Source organism: Melanotaenia boesemani, chromosome 7, assembly GCF_017639745.1.
Source record: "Melanotaenia boesemani isolate fMelBoe1 chromosome 7, fMelBoe1.pri, whole genome shotgun sequence".
Taxonomy (NCBI): Eukaryota; Metazoa; Chordata; class Actinopteri; order Atheriniformes; family Melanotaeniidae; genus Melanotaenia; species Melanotaenia boesemani.
Window position 1 is genome coordinate 2789861 of NC_055688.1, and position 8796 is coordinate 2798656.

Sequence of the window (8796 nt, forward strand, 5' to 3'; positions counted from 1 at the left end):
CTTCATCTCTCCAGAACTCCTCATTAGACGGTTTTAAACCATATTTGGCCCAGAAGGTTATATGCTGCAGTGGGACTGACAACTGAAAGCTGTAACATCTAATCTTTAGCAAAGTCTGAATTAGAGAGCCACAAAAAAACATCCAGTGCTGTTCTCTTTGTTCTGCTCATTTTGTTCTGATTTTCTCGTTATTAGAAATCTTTCTGGCATTTTTTTACCAATCTAATGAACTATTTCGGCATCAGTGACTTCACATTCTCATATATTAACTTTTTATCACCAGATAGCTAAAGATAAAGCAAACGGAGGACAGTTGGAAATGATCATAGATGTGATACTGAATAAGAAGACAGATATAAAAAGAACATCGAATTTGGCTTCAAACTGAACAACATACTGGACAGCAAGTGGTGCGTGGGCACTGCAATGCATCCAGAAACTCTTCATCATAACACAGTGTAAATACAGCGTAGTTCACCAGTAACATTACTATGAAAAGTAAAAACCTAAGTGACTTTTTACTAGACCCCTTTCAACAGAAATGAAATTATGCAAGTTTGATTTACATCAGTAAAATATTCTTCCTGCTTAACTTGTAAAGAGACTCATTTTAATTAAATTAATACCTCCCAGCTCCCAGACTGAAGACAGATACGTTTATGCTTTTTCTCACAGAAAAATCACATGTGCTCCACCTGTATTCCACACATAGACGCACATGTGAACTGCATGTGGTCCACACATACACACACATGTGAACTGCATGTGTTCCACACATACACGCACATGTGAACTTCATGTGGTCCACACACACACGCACATGTGAACTGCATGTGTTCCACATGTGGTCCACACATACACGCACATGTGAACTGCATGTGGTCCACACATACACACACATGTGAACTGCATGTGTTCCACACATACACGCACATGTGAACTACATGTGGTCCACACACACACGCACATGTGAACTGCATGTGTTCCACATGTGGTCCACACATACACGCACATGTGATCTGCATGTGGTCCACACGTGGTCCATACATACACGCACATGTGAACTGCATGTGTTCCACACATACACGCACATGTGAACTGCATGTGGTCCACATGTGGTCCACACATACACGCACATGTGAACTGAATGTGGTCCACACGTGATCCATACATACACGCACATGTGAACTGCATGTGGTCCACACATACACGCACATGTGAACTGCATGTGTTCCACATGTGGTCCACACATACACGCACATGTAAACTGCATGTGGTCCACACGTGGTCCATACATACATGCACATGTGAACTGCATGTGTTCCACATATACATGCACATGTGAACTGCATGTGGTCCACATGTTGTCCACACATACACGCACATGTGAACTGCATGTGGTCCACATGTGGTCCACACATACACGCACATGTGAACTGCATGTGTTCCACATGTGGTCCATACATACACGCACATGTGAACTGCATGTGGTCCATACATACACGCACATGTGAACTGCATGTGTTCCACACATACACGCACATGTGAACTGCATGTGTTACACATGTGGTCCACACATACACGCACATGTGAACTGCATGTGTTCCACATGTGGTCCACACATACATGCACATGTGAACTGCATGTGGTCCACACATACACGCACATGTGAACTGCATGTGTTCCACATGTGGTCCACACATACACGCACATGTGAACTGCATGTGGTCCACACATACACGCACATGTGAACTGCATGTGTTCCACATGTGGTCCACACATACACGCACATGTGAACTGCATGTGGTCCACACGTGGTCCATACATACACGCACATGTGAACTACATGTGTTCCACACATACACGCACATGTGAACTGCATGTGGTCCACACATACACGCACATGTGAACTGCATGTGTTCCACATGTGGTCCACACATACACGCACATGTGAACTGCATGTGGTCCACACGTGGTCCATACATACACGCACATGTGAACTGCATGTGGTCCACATGTTGTCCACACATACACGCACATGTGAACTGCATGTGGTCCACATGTGGTCCACACATACACGCACATATGAACTGCATGTGTTCCACATGTGGTCCACACATACACGCACATGTGAACTGCATGTGTTCCACATCTGGTCCACACATACACGCACATGTGAACTGCATGTGGTCCACATGTGGTCCACACATACACGCACATGTGAACTGCATGTGATCCACATGTGGTCCACATATACACGCACATGTGAACTACAAGTGTTCCACATGTGGTCCACGCATACACACACATGTGAACTGCATGGGATCCACATGTGGTCCACACATACATGCACATGTGAACTGCATGTGTTCCACATGTGGTCCACACATACACGCACATGTGAACTGCATGTGGTCCACACATACACGCACATGTGAACTGCATGTGTTCCACATCTGGTCCACACATACACGCACATGTGAACTGCATGTGGTCCACATGTGGTCCACACATACACACACATGTGAACTGCATGTGATCCACATGTGGTCCACATATACACGCACATGTGAACTACAAGTGTTCCACATGTGGTCCATGCATACACACACATGTGAACTGCATGGGATCCACATGTGGTCCACACATACATGCACACTTGAACTGCATGTGGTCCACATGTGGTCCACACATACACGCACATGTGAACTGCATGTGGTCCACACATAGACGCACATGTGAACTGCATGTGTTCCACATGTGGTCCACACATACACGCACATGTGAACTGCATGTGGTCCACACATACACGCACATGTGAACTGCATGTGGTCCACATGTGGTCCACACATACACACACATGTGAACTACAAGTGTTTCACATGTGGTCCACACATACACACACATGTGAACTGCGTGTTGTCCACCTGTGCAAACATGTGGTTTTGGAACATTGACTTGTGAAGAAGATGTGAACCACATGTTTGCACAGGTGGAGCACACCGAAGGTCCTGTCTACTGCGACAAACAGCAACTCCAGTTGACTCAAGCACCTCCAGCAGCTACATGCCTCCATAAAGCTAGTTGAGACTGTGAACCTGTGCGAAATGAGGCAGGCCCTGCCACCCAAACAACAGTGGTTGGATTTGAACAAGACTGGTGTTAGCCAGGAGCAGACCAACAAAGCCATCACACGTTTTATTGTTGAGATCATGCAGCCAAATTCAGCTGTGAAATCGCCTGCTTTTAGGCAAATAATAAGTTTGATCACATGTGCAAACAGCACACACTAAATGGGATGAAAAACTTTTTCCCACTACTTGGATAAGGAGTAGACAAAAATGGAAACTAAGGTTAAGGCGACAAAGGACGTCATAAATTACATTTTGACAATGGCAGTTATTTCGTCCATTCACAACAAGAGCTACCTGGGGATAACTGCTCACTGGATAAAAACCACTACTTTTAAACGGCAGAAATGCATTGAAAAATATTCTATTCTATTCTATTCTATTCTATTCTATTCTATTCTATTATATAGTCATTTAATTTTTATCCAAAGCAACTTTTTTTTGAGAGTAAGAACAACACAAGCATGAATTCAAACAAGACATGACGTCATCATTAAGTGATAGTCAGACTGCTTTGAGTCCAGTTGGATCCAGGTGCTGTCATGTAGTGCTAGAGGCAGTGCATATAATTTATTTATTTATTATAGTTTTGTGAGTCATTTTGTTTAAATACAAGTTCACGAATTCATCAAACAATATCATCTTGGGTATAAGTGCACACAGCTTATTCAGTACTTGTTAGAGCCAAAGAGCTGGAGAAATCTTTCTAACTCATTCTGAGTAGAAGAGTTAAGCTAAGTGTGGAAATGCTCCTTAAACAACTGAGTCTTTAGCTTGCTCTTAAAAGTGGATAAGGACTCTGCGGATCAGACGGGGTTTGGTAGATTGTTCCACCACCGGGGAACAACAGAGGAGAAGAGTCTAGCTACTGATGTGGCGCCACCTTGTGGTGGGAGCACTAGGCGTCTTTCACTGGCAGAGTGTAACTGTGGAGAGGGAGTGTAGCTCTGGATTAAGGAGTGGAGGTAGACCGGAGCCGTTTGGGTTATTGTTTTGTAAGCCAGAAGCAGAGCTTTGAATTTGATGTGTGCTGCAACTGGAAGCCAGTGAAGAGCGATTAGCAGCGGAGTGACATGAGCTCTTTTGGGCTGGTTGAAGACCAGACGTGCTGCTGCATTCTGGATCATCTGCAGAGGTTTAACTGAGCATGCAGGCAGGCCAGCCAGTAAGGAGTTGCAGTAGTCAATGCGTGAAATGACCAGAGCCTGGACCAGGAGCTGGGTCGTGTGTTCAGTCAGGTAGGCTCTGATCCTCCTGATGTTGTAGAGAGCAAATCGGCAAGATCGAGCAACCAAGGCAACATGGTCCTTAAAGGTCAGCTGGTTGTCTACCATGACACCAAGATTCCTGGTAGAAGACGTAGGAACAAGCAAAAATAAGCAATAATAGTACAACAATTCATTTTTGCCCATTTTGTCCAGTCAGTTGTACAAATATGTTGCATTTTTGTTTTTTAAATTATTTTAGAACTCTGCCAACACATGATGTACAGCTATCATAGAACGTACATAAAGGGAATTTTTATACCTTTTTATATTAAGCACTGTTGAAACTGATGTACTGACATACTTGAGAACAGTGGAAACAAGGATGGAGATTCTCAAACAATTCCCCACAATAAAGGACATTTCTCTTAAGAAAAATGCTGCTGCTCCATCCCCTGCACCAGTTGGGAGACTTTTCAGCTTGGGAAGTCTGGTGCTTTCTCCAAAGAGGAACAAACTGACTGACCAAAGATTTGAGAGGCTTCTTCTCATGTGGTACAACCACAGGTTCGAAGGTTAAACCTCAACTCAGACTTCATTCAGGTCCTTGCTTATAAGCATTTTTTGTTGCTTTATAGCAGACATTTCTATGTAAGAAAGACATTACTCCTTTTACGAGTCACAGTGACACATTCTGTTACAGAACACATTGCTTTGTATTGCTCCAAATAAGGCTGATTCATTTCAAACATTTTGATGAAAATATAAAACAACACTTGCTTTATGTGTATGGTGTTTAAATCAGTTTTTTTACATGACAGGATACATAAGGATCACTTTAAATAAGTTGCTGGCATGTAGCTTTATTTAATTTCAATATGGTTTTTCACTGCCTCGCTTATAAAGTTGGAAGTTCTGTCTGTGTTCTAATTTCATTACAGATTTCAAGAAAATTGTGAAATTCAGAGAGAAATTGAGTTAAATTTTCTTTAAATTTACCTGTTGGGAGTAATTGCAAATCTGTTTTCCTTTAGTCTTGTGTTTGTCTCTCTTTGACTTTTATATGTCCCCTTCAAAACATTTTGTGCATGTTGACTTTTCAAGCACTTACGGGGGTCTTACTTTCTTTGCTGTCTGCAGTTAACAAAAGCATTTTTTCACTTAGTGGTCACAATGACAGTTTTATGTTACATTTCAGAACATTTATTTAATTTAAAATGCATTGTGTGTCTCAGAATAGGCTGTTTATTATTATTTTTTAAGAAAATGTTGTGGACATAGCAGATTTTAATGTGTATGATGTTGCACTTTATTTATATTCATACATACTTTAATAATTTCAAATAATTTGCTAGCCTGCCTTAAATAAACCAGTGTTTAAAGATTATTTTGTGTATGTATTATATTTCATAGAGTACTGAAACAACTAAAAAGTTACTTTTAACAGTAACTCATTACTTTTTGGTCTAAGTAATCAACAAAGTAACTGAGTTACTTTTTGAATGAGGTAACTAGTAACTGTAACTAGTTGCTTTTTTCCAGTAACTAGCGCAACACTGGCTGCGGGCTATGTGAAGAACAACAGGTCTGCATGCTTTGCGAGTGGAACCACCGGGTCCATGTAACATGATACATGCGTGTATTGTCCTGCATAACATTGCGACCAGCCTGTTTCTCTATGTGACGATGTTTTCAGGACGGCGGATCACGTAATCCGGTTTACTCTTTTATTGTGATTCTTGCTATGTTTTGCTGCCTTTTACTATTTTTTAATATCTGTAATGCTTTTGTTTTATGTAAAACACTTTAAATTGTCCTGTACATGAGCCCCGTGTGGAGGTAGTGGCCCAACCTCTGGCATTCTTTCAGAATGAGGGACGGATGGGACATGTAGAGGGATGCAATCGTTAGAAATTATGTTTAAACAGCCGGCCCATGAAGATCAATAAATGCTGATTAATATAAATGCTGCACACCAGCAAGCCCGTCACAAAACCAGGTTGAAGAGGAGCTAAATGCAGGTTCACAAGCAGAGGATGGACCTGTGGCAAACTAAGACTTTGTCACTAAAATTGCTGCAAAACTGCATTGACGTGATTAAACAATATGGAGAATAAAACAGACACAACACTGTCAGGACCAAGGCAGGACTCAACAGTGACAAAGAACAGAAAGAAGAAGTTTCCTTATTATTTTTTATTATTCATCATTATTATTAATACTATTTTTATTATTCACTAGCTATCTGTATGCATTATGTTTTTCTGAGTATATACTTGTGTATTTTAAGTCAGATTGTTATGAGAGAGAAACAAATTTTCTTATCTGGTCATCCCTCCTAAATAACACAGAGTTAGGAAACTTCCCAACTCTGGTTTTCTCTCTGAGCCTCCTGCAACCACGGATGTGACGCTCTCCTTGTACAAGTCTTTATTTTTCTTTTCTGTAATAAACTTTGTTAAACTTCACTCATCCTGACTCTTGGTAATTCGTTTTTCCATAACAAGCCTAAAGCAGGGGTCCTTGAACCTGGTGCTCAAGGGACGGTGCCCTGGAGGTTTTAGAAGTTTCCCTGCTGCAACACAGCTGACTCAAATCAATGGCTGAGCAGACTCAGCCTTGTACATTTACTTGATGCTACTATCTGTCCCCAAATAAGCATGTATATGTATATGAGGCCATATAGAGTATAAATTTATATATATATATATATATATATATATATATATATATATATATGTAGAGAGAGAGAGAGAGAGAGAGAGAGAGGCAGTGATTCATTCATTTAGCAAATGGAGCACTGTTAACAAAATGTAGAAAACACACTCAATGTCACTCACACACACAAATTGCACGAGTCTCGTACATTTATGTCTGCTGTATGAAGCCAAAAATCCAAAAATGGCACTAAGCTAATTTCAGCCTGAGCTCAGCATCGGCTTCAGGTCTGATGTTTTTTAGCTCAGCAGATTACAGTAGGTTGGATCTGTTTGTGGCTGGAAACTGAAGAAACTGTCTGCATCCTGGGCTTTTATGTGGTGATGATTGACAAGCAGTAGAACTCTTGTGTACATTAGACCTGTACCTTACGTACTCTGCTGTTGAGAAAAACACGAATGTAATTAGAAATATTTTCATATTCCATATTTTCCACTTAGAAAAAAAAGATTAATTCTGAGAACAGCGACTCCTCTGCAATTTTTGCTTTGCCTGAGCCCCTAACTGAACAACATGATTAAAAGGAAAAGCAGCCAATTTCCATTTTTAAAGGTGGAGGAGTTAAATGTTAAACACTGATTGTGTGTCTCCTCTCATCCCTGATTAATTCTGCTCACCTCAGATTCAGTCCTCTGTCTCTGTCTCTGCCAAAGCTCCTACAATACAAGCTAATCGTCAACTACCTCAGTGTATTTCTCAGGAACTACAGATGAAAGGCAAAGAAACGACTTGTGTTTGACTTCTCCGCTACATCCTGGCTGTGAGATCACCATGACAAGTCTCACTTAAGACATATTTCCTTATGTTTAAAAGAAGTTATGTCTCATATTGAAACTTTCACTGTTTGAAGAAGAACCTAACAAGCATGTACTTATCAGCTTTAAATGTCAGCCGGAGCTAACTCAAGTGTTCATCTGGTCACTGCAGTTAATAAGCTCTGCAGCTTACAGTTGGATGATTTCAACTGTCTTTTTATATTTGAATAATCAGACTCCACTAGCCTGGGTTCAGCTTTTATTCTGCAGAAAAGTTCAGAGGAATCCAATTAAACCTTCTGACGTTGTGTTTGTGACTCAACCTTGTACTCTAACCCCAAACCCAGACTGACTGAATCAAATGCATAATGTATTCCTTCAGTTCAGCTTGCATTACATGACAGTGATTGATGGAGCCTCTTGCCAAACACACACATACACACACAGTCAAGTGAGTAGGATTGTTGACTTGTTTTGCACTTTGACATTAACAAGGTAAGATTTTAAACCTGTTGGTGTAAAATACACAATCTGCCCTGGTCATCGTCAGCAGCCACTGGACAGAAAACAGATTAAAAACAACAGCAATGGAAAAAAACAAACTATATATACAATACTCCTCATTAAATCAAATATTCATAGCTCATTTTAACAGTAACACTTCATGTATATCTTTAAAAAAAAAGCTAAGTTTTAACATAGTCCATTTATTTACCAACTGCAAATGAGACACTTTATTCAGACAGAGGCAGAGAAGTAACTGTGTCTGCTGGGGAAAAGCCACAAATTTAGACTTTAAATCTGACCGGCTCCTCAAGATTTCTACCAGTATCTCTAACTCAGATACTACTTACACAAGGATATTGTATACTTGAGAATTACACAGATGCTTTTTCAGGCATACAATTCTGAATTCAGAAAGATAATTGGATAATCATTCAAGTTTATTGATCCAAAATGCTATTCAATTAATTATATAAAGGTAAA